Source organism: Helianthus annuus, chromosome 16, assembly GCF_002127325.2.
Source record: "Helianthus annuus cultivar XRQ/B chromosome 16, HanXRQr2.0-SUNRISE, whole genome shotgun sequence".
Taxonomy (NCBI): Eukaryota; Viridiplantae; Streptophyta; class Magnoliopsida; order Asterales; family Asteraceae; genus Helianthus; species Helianthus annuus.
In genome coordinates this window covers 122,704,382-122,719,835 of record NC_035448.2, presented here as the reverse complement: position 1 = coordinate 122,719,835, position 15,454 = coordinate 122,704,382, and positions in this window count along the sequence as shown.

Here is a 15,454-nt window from a genome sequence, read left to right as displayed (position 1 = left end):
ATATTTTTACAAATTTACAACCGATAGCATCGTGATAAAAAGAACCAAATAAAAAAAATTATGAAAAGGCATGACAAATCTAATAAAAATTGATTATATATACTTGATCACATTATAAACCCATTCCCACAATAAGTGAGTTTTAAGCCTTTATTGAGCATACATGCATATATCTTTAAACCCCCTCGAGGCGTGTGACATACCAGGATCTAGCCACTAATCACATTGAACCATGAACAAAAATAGTAATTTCCATTAGACAAGAATAGCATAGTTCAACATCAGTTTTGAAAATCAAACAAGTTCATCGGAAGCATTTAAAGATTGTTCAATTAAACTAAAGTGTTTAGAAATAATTCAACTTCAATTGTGCATCCTTTTGCCATGACCCATGACCACTCCATATTCCCAGACAGCAAGTCCCATGTTAGTGTACCTAAGGGCCTGCAAGCATGCAAAAAGGTGTATCTGCAAAAGCTGGCGAGTTCACAGTTTTGTTAAACGTTTGTTACCAAGTATTGATTTAAGTCATGTTGATAATAACTCGATACCGCAAGACGGCTCCTGTTTGCCCTTCCCTAATGCTCTATCAAACATTGGTCATGATTTTAAGTTATTAGTTCACGCCCGTCCTATCCAGGTACGTCGTGAGGGTGCCAAACCTAATAGCGCTATCAACTAATAACCCCGTTCCCCTACAAGCAACTAGTTCGGTAGTAATATGGGACTTAAGTGATAGAAAGTGAGTGTATTATCCAACATCATCATTTACTGAAAACTGCCTCATATCCCCTACAGGATATGGGTTTGTGAAAGTCTATTTGTTTGTTTGCCTGTTTGTTTGTCCCCATCGGACGCATGCTTGTAAAGAGGATAGTGAACTCACCTTGGTTTGCTCGGTAAGACTAGTTACTTGTTCACACTTAGTCAATCAAGGCCTAGTATAGTTACCATAATAATCAGTCTTTGGCATAAAACTAAATCATGTATTATAGCAGGTTGCAGGTAATAGACTTTGTCACATAACTCATAGTAAACATCCAAACCAAATACAAATTCATGTTACAATTCCGAACATCACATAACAAGTTGACAGTTCAATATGGGTATCATGAAATGCGGCCCAACTGACCCTAGGCCCAAAGAGGGTGTGCGACCCAAGTTCGGTTGTGCACACCAGATTAGTGTGCGACTGCATGTGGGTGTGTGTGTGTGTGACTTGTTTTCTGTTTGTGTAAAAAGCCTAGATGGTTACATGTCTCAACAAGGGGCGCGACTCTAATCAAGTGTGTGATTTTAAGGGAAGTGTGCGATTCTTCAAGCTTGTGCGACTCTATTGTGATTGTACGATTCATCAAGCTTGTGCGACTGTAACTGGGTCCGTGGCCCAGATAAGACTCGGGCCCACCCAATTGTGCGACCTGATCGGGTGTGCGACTACAACGTGGGTGTGCGAGTTGTGGTTTGTGCGATTGACCCAATCAATCCCTTAATTGCTCCACTAATTCCGAACATAACAGATACGTGATTGAAATAGTCATTCATTCCAAATTTCACAAGATCGAAACAACTTTCCAAATATCATGTGAACCCTAATTATCTAGCACTAACATCAGCATCATCAAACATTTAAATCTACTAATCAACACATTAAAACTCGTTGAAAACTCAACATCGGATGTCCCTAATGTTCATGCCTCATCGCAGCCACAACAAGGATTGATTTGTATCAAATATTCATCAAAATTCTGTTGTATACCAATTCTAAATCATCTATTCCATATCATGCATACTTCCAATTCGGATCTAATAGTGAGTTAGCACAACTAAGGCATTAAAACCATGTTATCATTAACGTACGTGTTTTATATACATTTATTTACAGTATTTTCACATGCAACAAAATGTGTTTTAAATTTATAAAAATGGTTTATACCTTAACATTAAAACACACACAACAAAGGACAAGTGTATCCCGTCATATATGCAACAAAGTATTGGTAAGAGCCAGATATCGATCCATGGAACACGGGCGTTATAATGTACTAAATCTTTGTCATTGTTTTACCAGATATAAGGAAAAGTGAATGATTGTTTAACTAAGTTATCTAAATTATATCTAAAGTATAAATATACTACTATCTTGTTTCACAAACAACCTAAACATGTTATCTAACAGATATGTCACAAAAGCACTTAATCAATTTTCCAATTTCAAGACAGTTAGTCATCCGCTAGGAGTTTTCTAACATGATGATTCTTCGGAAAGTTAACATGATAAACACATGTTAACCACCTAAAATCATTCTTTAGCGAGCTATTGATATTCATTCATGTGAACCTTTAAAGATAGATTAGTCATCCGCTAGGAGTTTTCTAACCTCACTTATCAAAGAAAGCAATACCGATGGTCCCAATACGACCACGAGGATAAGCATTTAAGTAGATCATATAACAACATATTCACCTTTAGAAGTCTTGAACACAAATCTACCATGTCAGCAATTTCAGACCAAAACTACTAAACAAGGATCATAAAACGCATGCAAGAACATGTAATCAACACCATATAATTTGTTAGAACCCTTACGTGCAAGACAATATTCCTAATCAAAATAAGATATATCTTAGATAAAACCAATAACCCTCTCGAGTCTCATGGTGTAAACAAGTTTACAAACAAGTGATTAATCAAGAAATAGTTACCATACCACTAACCACGGATTCATTATCCAAAATAATCAAACATGATCAAGAACTTAACATCAATGAAACGTTCGTTATATAATCATGAAGATTCAAACATGAAAAAGTACTAAAGTTTCATACAAACAAGATTACAACATAAAGATTATTCAAGAAACAAGTTCATAACTACTATTACATAATACTACATTAAACATAAACTAACATCAGCTCATAACTTGCAAAATGATCAGAATACATGTTCAAGAACAAGGAATCGAACCATAAACACGCAAGGAATTGACGGGTTGGATCGGTTATGCTTCCACTCGATCTTTAAGCTTTAAATGGGTCTGATCAGGACTGCTTCGGAACCCTGAAATCGCCCAGAAACATGGAGAAAAACCCTACATTTTGATCAGTAGCGAATGCTGCTATTTATAGGAAATTTTTAGTTTGGCACGACCTTGCCGTTGGGTCACACGGCCTTGCGGTCAGGGCTTGTCGGGTGAGGTAATTTCTCGGATCCCAGGTCAGCCAAGTGGACTAGTGGATAAGTTGCCTGGGTCATCAGATCGGCACGGTCGTGCCGTTGGTCGCACGGTGGTGCGATATCATCAGAAACTTTGATCAGAAACCTTGGTTTGTTGGCGGCACGGTCATGCGGCGGGTCGCACGGTGGTGCAGCCCGGGAACAGATCGGCACTGGCAGTCGCACTAGTAGTGCTTCCGAAATCGATCGATAGGCACGATAGTGCCGTCAGATGGCACTGTCGTGCCACACCTGGCAGTCATCAGAATTTTGTTCTTTTTATCAGAAATGCATCAGAATTTGTCCGTTTTCATCAGATTTTTCTTTTGTGCTCTGTTTAAGACCTGAAAATATAAAAGTACCGGATTTGGTACCTAAACGTCGTGTTTTCGGTCAAAAACGCTTAAAACGGAAGTGTTTTGGGGTATAAAAACATGTATAATTTAACGTATATCAAACATCCCCACACTTGAACTTTGCTTGTCCTCAAGCTAACTTAAAATAAAACAAGGAATCAAATCTGAATATTTACAAAGTTACTAATTTGTTTGATGGTCAAATTTGTTTTCAAAAAAGTCATCATCAAAGATTTAAAATTCAACAAGCATATGTTAATATGTGAAAAGATAAACAAATAAGCAATCACTTAACATTTGATTGACTTAGCATGTAAATCTTTACATTTCTCACAATCTTCACACACACTCGGTTATATTTCTGAATCATACATATAATGTGTATGTAAAACACTCGATGCCTAGTCAATGAATCATGCAATATCATAAGTTTGTCAAAAGATCTAATCTCCACCAATTAACATGTGAAAAACATAAATCAAGAGGTCTTTGATGGGTTGTAATTATAGGCTATGGTTAAGGGTGTGAAATGGATATTTGAAAGTGGCTAAACGGTTAAAACTCGGCGGTTATCTGTAACTAGCGTAAATGAATCAACAACTATACATAAATAACGCTTAAAGACGATTTTACCCTTGTCGAGCTATACAACATATCTTGTACTATTTAGCGCTTAAAATTGCTCTAATTTGATCGTGTTTATTCTGTTTTTTGATCTCTATTTTCTAGGGTTTTTTTACAAGGAAATAATTACAAACAAGCTAGTCAGATAATAACTTTGGCCGAGTTTTAACACAAAGGTTTAAAAATAAAAAGGCTAAATTTGGTTAAGTAGGCTAAATAGTTGGGTAACATTTGAAAAACACGGAAAATAGACTCAACATGGCGAACTAATGGATAATGTTGGGTGCGGGATATAAACAAAGAAAAAGGCTAACACAAAAGGGTATCCTAAGTGCCTCCATCATTTTCATGCAATTTCACATATTCATGATCTTGAAAAGTTTACAAATGACAAGTTCTAAATTACATGAAACATCCGGCTCACTAATTTTCCGCAAAAACAAAGAAGCATTGAAGAAAGCAGTAAAGGCTCAAAAATATGCTCACGTAAACGGAATGAATGGGTATAAATATAAAGGTAAACATGCTAGTCTTTCTTTTGTTTCGTCATGCTTTTAGTTATCTTTTTCAAAAATCGATTTGGCTTGTCGATTTTGATCAAATATGATGCTTTCTAAAGAACACAACTGACCGTTTTTGTATCTTTTTAAAGTTTTTTTTACAAAAAAGAAAGGACAAACAAAGTTAACCTTAACCCCTCCCCACACTTGAACTTCACATTGTCCCCAATGTGAAACACGTATTAGTTAAGCGATTATGAAGAGCTAAACTAATAATGTGAAAAATGATAGAGGTACTTCCTCAGAGTTGGAGTAGACTTGTATGAAATAGATTTAGAATATAAGTCTTCTCAACTCTGTGTGCATTCCTTACAAACCTGCCAAGTACATCACTTAACTAAAACAACAAACACTACTATTAATCAAACCGTTAGATTAGTAAAACCAAATCCATTATTAAACAAAAATAAACACACACTAAAAACAAGTAAGGAATCACACCTTGATTGAAGATTTGAGTTAAATCCTTGCAAAAATTGGATGTTTTTAGGAATGGGAGAGCCAAGGATGGGTGTGATGCCAGAGTTAGTAATTTTGAAGGGTTTTTGCAGAAAGGTCATTTTTATACCCTGAAAAATTACTGTTGCTAAAAAGTCGTACACGGATGTGCGCATCAACCTATGTAGAGTGGTTCACAATGTTGTGTCGTTGTGCACGGTAGTGCAATCGGTTCACACGGTATTGCGTGTTCGACGATCACCTTATGCACGTTGTTCTTGGTCAGATGTGATTATGAAGTGCACAGTCGTGCGGATCAGGTGCACGGTCATGTATCATCTGTACATTCTGCAGACCGCAGTAACAGAATGCTCTTCAACTCCTTTTTCTCAATAGATTTTACCATTTTTGCAAGGTTTTACATGTTTTAACTTTAAACTAACTTCAAAACTTCCTAAGACATGAATCAATCTTGTTCAATCCTACTAAAAACAGGAAAAGTTAACGAATAAGGAAATAAATGCAATAAATTTAATATTTACAAAAATACCCTTAGCGTGTGAAAACACGCTCGCTAAATTTGTCAACGAGTCGATAGCTAGACTCCTTCTCCCCCACACTTGTTACGTGTGTGGGGCATTGACATGCCCTCTCGGATTTGGCTCTGTGTTACCTGGAAGACCACCCTAGGGTCTTTCAGACAACATTTTAGCCAACTGTCCAACCTGATTCTCAATGGTCTGTATAGAAGCTTTCTGACTCCACATCTCCCCTTCTTGGGCCATGAAGCGTTCCTCATGTTGTTGGTAGGGGTTCTTAGCTATCTGATTAGCATAATTCAAGTTTCCTAACAACTGTGCCATCATCTCCTCTAGCTTAGAGTTACTCTCAGAGGTGTGAGGCTGTCCCTGGGCTGCTATGGCGCGGGAGCCAGTTGAGCATATCCGAGTGGGTTATGGTTCCCATAACCGGATTTCCACCCAAAGTTAGGATGATTTTTCCACCCCGGATTGTACGTGTTGCTGTAGGGGTTATTTTGGGGCATGATTTGATTGCCCAGATAGTCCACCTCTTCGTGGCCTGTAAACATAGCACCCTGCTCACAAGTACCTGGCTCGTGTGACACTCCACACTGCTCACATGATGATTGTACCTTCAAAACGTTTTGAGCTTGATCAAACCTTGCAACCAAAGCTCCGATCTGCGTTGCAAGAGCCGTATATGTATCCACTTTATGAACTCTTGGAATAGATAATGCTTTACTTTGTACTCCACTGTGACGAGAACTCGACTTTAAGGTACCTTTCTCTATAATTGTGTAGGCCTCCGTTGGTGTTTTTGTTCCAAGATCGCCTCCTGCATATACGTCTATGCGTTCTTGTGAGTCGTAGTTAAGTCCTTGGTAGAAGTTCAACACAAGTTGTCTTTTGGACAACCCATGATGTGGTACATCGATTAGAAGATCTTTGAACATTTCCCAAGCTGCGTGTAGAGATTCTCCTTCGTCCTGTTTGAATGTCATGATACGGTTCTTTAGCTTAGCTGTCTTTTCCGGAAGAGAGGATTTTTGCATAAAAAGATCTGCCATCTTGTTCCAAATCGTGATGGACCCTGCTGGACGTGACAAAAGCCAAGATCGGGCATTGTCTTGCAAAGAGAATGGAAAGAGCCGTAAACGGATTGCGTCTTTAGAAACGTCTCGTATTTTGAAAGTCGAACACACCTCGAGAAATGAAGCGATGTGCCGAACTTGATCTTCGTGATCCTTCCCATCGAACTGCACAGAATTTTGTAACATGTTAATTATACTAGATTTGATTTCAAAACACGGTGCTGCTATCGTAGGTTGGGCGATGCTCGGTAGCAAGCCCTCCCTCCTGGACGGCCGGTCTCATTCAAAGGCCGGTCGTCCTCCGCCATAATGCTTCCTCTTTCGTCCTCTGAACTCTCGCTGTCAGAAAGTACCACTGGTTCGTCGATTGCGGCCGCAATCCTTTGTGCAACAACAAGTGATCTTTCGCGAAGCCGCCTACTTCTTCTTAAGTTATTTTCTGGTTCGTTGGCTAGCTCAGCATTAGCGGGTGCAGGGTCGTGGACATTAGCCTGGACGTAAAAAAAAGGAAGGCATTATACAGAAAAAAGAACATAATAATAATATAAGAAATAAGTATAAATAATAATACTATTATATTATATACATATTGTTATGGGTGAAATTCTGAACCCATATCCTGAGAAATATCTTGGATTATATCTTGGTCATATGATATATGTTCACATCCGGGATGCTGATTCAGGATACTGGTAACATCCTGAATGGTATCCTCAGGATCACTAACGGATTATGTGCAGGTACGTGGGTTAGAAGCTAGCAACGTTCATGAAGACCTATTCTACTGAAGACTCGGTCCAAGTCGTTCACATGAAGCCGTTGAAGCCGCATTACTCGGTCTACAACGTTCATAATGGAATATTCGGAGCATCCCATGTTTATAGGAATTCTAGTTTGAAGCCGCATTACTATAAATAGATGGGTATACCGGATCGAATAGGACATCACAACTACACTCACCACACTCTCACACTTGTTCTCTCGCAAATTTCATTTTCACGCAAAGCATTGTAACACTTAGCGATCTGGTCAATATCCTGCACTGTATCCTGAAGTTTAAAGCAATAAGAAAAACTAGGCAGCTGCGATTGTCAGCTCCCGAGGTTTTATGCCAGCGATCTAGATTGATCAAGGGCTTTCCTCATATATCTCGTGTCAACCCCTTTACTTTTTGCTCATTGTTTGATCGTAGATACAGCTCAATATCCTGAGCCGTATCCTGAATACTGTTTTTCCAAACGACTTAGCCAACATATTTTCAACACACTTTTTAGCACACTACCTCACTTAACTAATTTGATCACTTAATTGCTTCGTTAATTTTTGACCAAAACAATTTGGCGCCCACCGTGGGGCAAGTGGTGCTCTCTTTACTAAAATTTTTTTGTGAAATCGCTAATCGGTTTTCTGTTTTCAAAACTTTTTGCCACATTGTTTACAATGGCCACAAGATCAAGCATGAGCTCCTCCACTGTGTCTGCTACAGCTTCTGCTACTACTGGTTTGGTGCTTCCACCACCTCCTCCAAGGATGCCAGCTTCTTCACAACCTCAGGATGTTATCCCTACCCGGGGTGTTCAGGGATCTGCTCCTGTTTTAGCTTTTAATGATGAAATTCTAACCTTATTTGGAAGTGTGCAGGAACAAATGAGACAACAACAGGAAACTAACCAAATGCTGTTAAGAGAAATACAACTCTTAAAAGCTGGCTCGAGCAGATCCACCGAAGATATCGTCACTCCTCTACAACCCAGAACTCTGAAGTTCAGTTCGGCTGTGTATACTGAGGATAATAGGGGGAATATTGTGCCCAGCCTTCCTCAGAATCATACTCCTGAAATACCCTCCTCGGTCAGAATGTCAACCATGAGGAGCTCAGGATATGCTTCAGGATATGTCCAGAATCCTCAGGCTGGTAACGTGTCTAAGAATAATACTCTTGCCATTAACAGTGTTGGATCTTTGCAGGATACAGCTGTGACATCAGCATTATCTAGGGAGCTTCAGAAGCTAAAGGATATGATATCCAGTGTACCTGGGGTGGTTCAGCCAATTCCTGAAGTATCCCAGGATAGCCACAGGATATCTCGGTTTGTGCATCCTATTTGTGATGCTGAAATCCCAAAAAGATTCCAAACCCCCCAACATGAAGCTTTATGATGGAACCACGGATCCTGAAGAACATATTGCCCAGTATAGGGAACGGATGGAAATCAATCCTATCCCTCCGGAACTTAAGGAAGCATGCTTATGCAAGGGTTTCGGCTCTACCTTAACAGGATCAGCCTTAAAATGGCTGTTAAACGTTCCTCCTCACTCAATTACTTCTTTTGCTCATTTAGTTAACTTATCTAATAATCAATTTTCTTGCAGCCGGAGCTTTGAAAAACTAACAAGTGACCTTTACAGGATAACACAGGGGCCTTAAGAGTCCCTAAGGGATTATGTGAACAAGTTCAGTCAGGAATCTTTAGACATTCCGCATCTTGATGTTGCAACAACTGTGCAAGCTTTCAAGATGGGGCTGCAAAAAGATTCTCAATTCTACCAAGACCTTGTAATGAACCCATGCAGGAACTTGGACGAAGCTCGAAACAGGGCCCTAAGATATATTCGATTGGAGGATGATAGAAAGATGCAAGAGAGGATGAATGCATCATCAACATATGAATCAACTAACAGGAAGTCAGAATCCTCGTACAAACCATACCGCTCTAAGCCGTATGGTAGAAATGATAACAAGAGAGTGAATGCTGTTGAAGACGAGGATCCTGAAGAATATCTTGAATTATCTGAATATTGCTTTTCTGTTAACATTCCTGAATTGATGTATGCCATGCAGGGTTTAGGAGACAAGGCTAGGTGGCCTTGAAAGAATCAACAGAAAGCTGATTGGAAAGATAAGTCAAAATGGTGTGCCTTCCACGAAGATTTCGGACATGTGACTGAGGATTGCATTGCCCTAAGGAAAGAAATAAGTTATCTTCTGAGAAAAGGGGTATCTGAAAGATCTCTTAGGAAGAAAGAAGAATAAGGGTCAGGATACTGAGAAGGATCCTGAACGAGCAGCCTCACCTCCCGCGGATGCCAAGATAATCAACTTCATTTCGGGAGGACCCGACATTTGTGGGACTTCGTATTCGGCGGCAAAGAGACATGCAAAAGAAGCTAAAGCTGAAAGGGGAGAGAAACCTGTCAGGATTACTACCCTCACAACTGACAAAGTGATCACGTTTGATACTGATGACATGGATACTGTCCAGGATCCTCATCATGATGCTCTAGTAATAACGTTATATGTGGCTAACCACTTTGTACGCAGGATATTGGTTGATAATGGCAGCTCCGTCAATATAATCCAACTCGAGACTCTGAAGAGAATGGATGTGTCTCCGATGGATATCACTTCAAAGTCCACCGTGCTTGTTGGGTTCAGTGGAGAGGCTAGGAACACAGTGGGAGAGATAAAGTTACCAGTATATGTTGAAGGAGTCAACTCGATACAACGTTTCTGTGTGATGGATTCTCTATCCTGCTATAACATCATACTGGGGAGACCATGGATTCATGATATGAAGGCTGTGCCATCAACATATCACCAATGCATCAAGATCCCTACCCCTTGGGGAGTTGTCAAGGTCGATAGTGACCAGCAGGAGGCGAAAGAATGTTACTCATCCTCGATGAAATCCTCGACCAAGCCTAGTGCAACATAGCAATTAAAGATGCGGGCCCAGGATATTGTGGAGGATCCGGAGTAGGATGTGAAGAAAATTATCCTGGATCAGGATAATCCTGATATCTCGGTGCTCGTAGGAACCAATATCCCTCAGGATATTGAGGAGCAGTTAACTAACTTTTCGAAATGCAGGATGTCAACGTTTGATGGAAGCATGAGGATATGACAGGTATATCCAAAGACATTATCACTCACAAGCTTGGAATTGACAGGTCGTTCAAGCCTGTACAGCAAAAGAGAAGGAAGTTCGCTCCTGAACGAAATACAATTATCCAAGAGGAAGTTGAGAGATTATTGAAGTCCAAGATGATCAGAGAAGTCAAATTTCCCAAATGGCTAGCAAATGTGGTAGTGGTTCAAAAGAAGAATGGGAAATGGAGAGTTTGTGTAGACTACACAGACCTAAACAAAGCTTGTCCAAAAGACCCATTCCCTCTTCCTCATATCGACTCAATGGTGGATGCTACCGCTGGGCACGAGATATTAACCTTCACGGATGCATCCTCAGGATTTCAGCTGATTCAAATGGAGCCTTCGGACCAAGAGGATACTACCTTCATGACTCCAACAGGTATCTATTGTTATACTGCTATGCCTTTCGGTTTGAAAAACGCAGGTGCAACATATCAGAGATTGGTCAACATGATGTTCAAAGATAAGCTGGGGGACACAATGGAGGTATACATCGACGATATGGTGGTAAAATCTAAAAAGGCTGAGGATCACCCCCAGGATATTAAGGGAGCATTTGATATCCTGGATCAATATAACATGAAGCTAAATCCTGCCAAGTACCATTTCGGAGTGGGGGCAGGAAAGTTTTTAGGATATATTGTTTTGGTCAAAAATCACACAAGGATAATGCAACCAAACTCTTTGTAAACGGGGAATGATGCTTGGTTTGATGAACAAAGATAAGGATCACTATAATGAAAATTGCACAAGTGACACAAGGTTTTATACGAGGAAAAAGCCCTTGATCAATGAATGATCTCCGGCATAAAAAACCTCGGGTGATGGAAACTACCGATCACCAAACTTCAATATAACAAACAATGTTTACAACTTCGGATGGTAACGAGCTAGGTACAAGGATCACTATAGTATCGTATGCTAAAGCGTGTGAGAAATGTGTTGTGTCTTCCGAATGTTCAAGAGTGCCATTTATACAAGTGTGTGTGGTTCTATTTTAGGCAAATCACCTAACTACTAGCTCATTACCCCTTTAGAAATAGAAGTAATTTTAGCCTAAATAATCGCCCTTGTATTGTGCTGAGTTTCCATATTCTTTATAACGTCCATCTTTGATTATGCATGTGCGAGATTAGCGTGATAGATTCCTTGTTTACGTTGCAAAGACCAGATCCAACTCGTAATTCCTGCAAGATAACATTAAGTCCAAAGAGAACAGTCGTTAGTATGAGGATCCTTAGGATGATCCGTGATCCTGATCCTGGAGCTCCTCTGAGGATCACTATCTGCCAAAGAAGCAAGGATCACTTGTTAGGATCACATGTAAGGATCATAGGTCATAAAAATCCAGCCCTAACAATTGCCCCCAAAATATAAGGAGTATTTATGTAATATAAACAAGTAATATTTTGCTGAATCTTATCTATAACTAACTCAACGGATATATAGCCGTTAAGGTGGAACTATCCGTTGCGATCTGATGTCATGGAGGTGACAGCCCTGCACAATCATGATTATAAATAGAAATAGGGATAGGATCGAATGCATTTAAATTCAAAGCAACTCCCTTTATAACCGCATTCAGAAGATCAACCAGGTATCCTTCTTTTCATCTTCTTCTCTCTTGCTCTGTTTTTCTTCTTCTTTCCATTCTTCTGTAAAGATGTTGCTCCGGAACTCCCCCTGTAAGGATCCTAAGAAGAACAGCCCCTTAAAGGGTCAAGGGATCATCAAAGATTCCCCCTCCGAGAGGTGTTGCTTCACCGACCCTCAAATCGATAAAATCCATCGTTGTTTCCCGGCGGAAACCCTTTTCAAGTCTTTTAGTCCTACCGCTTTGAGTGATTTCATCTCTGAGACTTGGGTAGCTTTCCCGGTCATCCCTTTCTTGATAGGATATTCGTATCCTTTTCCTCAATTCACCCAATCTTTTTTCTCCCTTACCGGCATCTGCTATATCCAGGCTATGCCGATGATCTGGAGGGTGTTATACACCCTTGAAAGGATCATTGAGCAAGAGGGTATTGACCTTGGTATGCCGGAGTTGGGTGAGATGTATGATCTTACAACTTTTGGATCCCACCGATATTTGTTCAAGCGAAAAGCTGGAGAGGATCACCCTGTTTTCAAAGTGACCAAAAATGACACGAACTGGAAGCGACGATTCTTTTTTGTTAGGAGAGATTCCATCCCTAATGGGAAGGATTTGCCCAAGGAGTGGGCTACCCATGGTAGGATAGAGGATCACTAACATTTTCTTGTTTATTGTGCAGCTATATCCGTTGCTCATCTTAGGTTGACTCCTGCTGCAAAAGAGAGACTCTTGGCCTTTAAGAAGCTTGATCCGGAGACAAGAACTTTCCAGGTTGCCACCCAGGATTCTCAAGAAGTGTCCTCTGCCTCTGTCACAATGTCAAGTAAGTATCCTCATTTAAAAAGTAATTCTATGTAGGATTTTCAAGTTTAATTAGAATACTTATCTTATTTTGGTTGTGTAGGTGCTGGAAAATCCTCTAAGTCTGCTTCAAAGTTCGGCATCGATGATCTTACCAATGTCAAATCCGCAAAGAAGAAGACTCCTGCTGCTAGCCCAACTGCTTCAGCCCCTAAAGCACCTATTAGGGGTAAAGGAAAGAAGAGAAAGGCCTCTGAGGATTTACAAGGTCTGCCCCTGCTCCGCCAACAGTTTCTGGACTACTTCAACGAGGTAAGGATCACTGCCCCTGTTTGTGTATCCTGACAGTTTTGAGGATCACTTGTTTCTGATGTTATGCCTTGTTTTCCTTGTAGAAATTTGCTGAGATAGAGACTTATGTTGGCCACGTCGAGGATCAAGACCGCCAAATTGCTGACCTCCAACAAATGGGTGTGCTGAAGGATCTTAAGATAGCTGATCTTGAGAAGGAGCTCCGGGCCACCAAGGATAATGCTGCCAGGATGCTGATCAATTTTGATTATGAGAAGCATGAGATCACCCAGGATGCCAAGGTCTCTGCTGCAATAACCATGTATAAGATCCAGCTACAGATGGCTATGGAGGCTCAGGATCCTGCCTTCGATAAGAGCACATGGGATGTAGAGGGTTGGAAGGCGAGGCTGGCAGAGCTTGATGATGATGAAGAGGCTGAGGATATCCCGATGCTTGAGGGTGGAGAGGCTGGCAAGGATCATGCTGGAGAGGCAAGCGGAGCTGGTGGTGATGGTGCAGCGAAGGATTGAGCTGCAGGATTGGGCGATGAAGGAAACTTCTAGACATAGCCGGAGCCTAATTTTTTTTTTGTTTGGTGGTTTGTGATGTTTTAAAACAATTATAGTCTGTATTTGAACAATAGTTTAGGGTTGAGGATCTAGGATCCTGTGAACAATAGGTAGGATTACAAATGGTGGAGGGATCCTCTGTTTGGGGGATGAAGCCATTGTGATCCTGCCGCCTTGAATTTCCTGCACTTGCTATGACCGCATGAACAATGGACACCCTTTGCCAACCCATGTGGACGGGTCACATTTTGCTGGTAGAAACGTGGGTTGGCAATTTTGACAACTTTGAAGGGTTTAAACTTTTGTTAATAAAATAACTCTAATCCTTTTGGCTTATCTTGTGTTGTTATCCTTGTTTATCCTTTTAATTTCCAATTGTTTTGATATATATTTGTTTGAGTAAGAAAAGTTAAGCAAATTATGTTTAAGAAATTTAGGATATGATCCTGGATCAAATATCCTATAATCGAAAATTTTCAAAGTAGTTTATTTTAAGGATCATAGGTCTAGTTGTCAAAGTCTAAGGGTTATTCAAACAAATAATGAATGAAATTGAAAATAGTTAAGGATCATACATGAGGATCCAAGTTAGGATCCTAACCTTTAATCAGGATAACCATAAGTGAAACTTTAATGGATAATAAGGATTAAGGATCCTTAATTGTTTAACTTCGAAAACCTGAAAAATAGAACATAACTTGGGACTAAGCCAATATAAAAGATAAGTTAGTAACTGGGGACATGCCCAAAGGATAACTGGGGACGAGCCCAACGGATCACTGGGGACAAGCCCGAAGGATAACTGGGGACAAGCCCAAGGATCGTATGTAAACTGGAGTATGGCCCTCACTGGCGACTATCCAAACTTAGTGACATGAAAATGCCAAAACCTTAGCTAACGTGAAAACGTTAGAAACCTTAGGAACGGATGTATGGTACGTCTACCATTATACGTAGGATCCTAGGTATAGCCAGTACGATGAGGTTATCAGCCCCTAAAGCGAGTACTGGTCCCAAAGACGTGAACTATACCAGGATCATCGTGCGCTACAGGCGAAAACTGGGGACAAGCCCAAGGATAACTGGGGACAAGCCCAAGGATCTGAGTTGCTTCTGAAGATTGTTGACATTATGCTAAGGATACATGGACTTATCAGAACTCAAAATCTCGTGAGAGAAGGATGAAGGATACATGATCCTTATCCTTAAATAAGAAGATATGTAAATAAGAGTTCAAGCTTAGGACATTACTAGAGTAAGGATCATTGATGCTTCAGGGATCCTTGAAAGATACTTCCAATGTAAGGATCACTCATGCCAGAAGGATCCTGCTTACATGAAATATTTTTTCAAGTGGACAGCAATCCAGGCTCTTGGTAACAGATTACCTTCCATGGTAAGCAATCTATATGCCCCCTTTCCTGCTTCGGCTTCGATCAAATAAGGGCCTTCCCATTT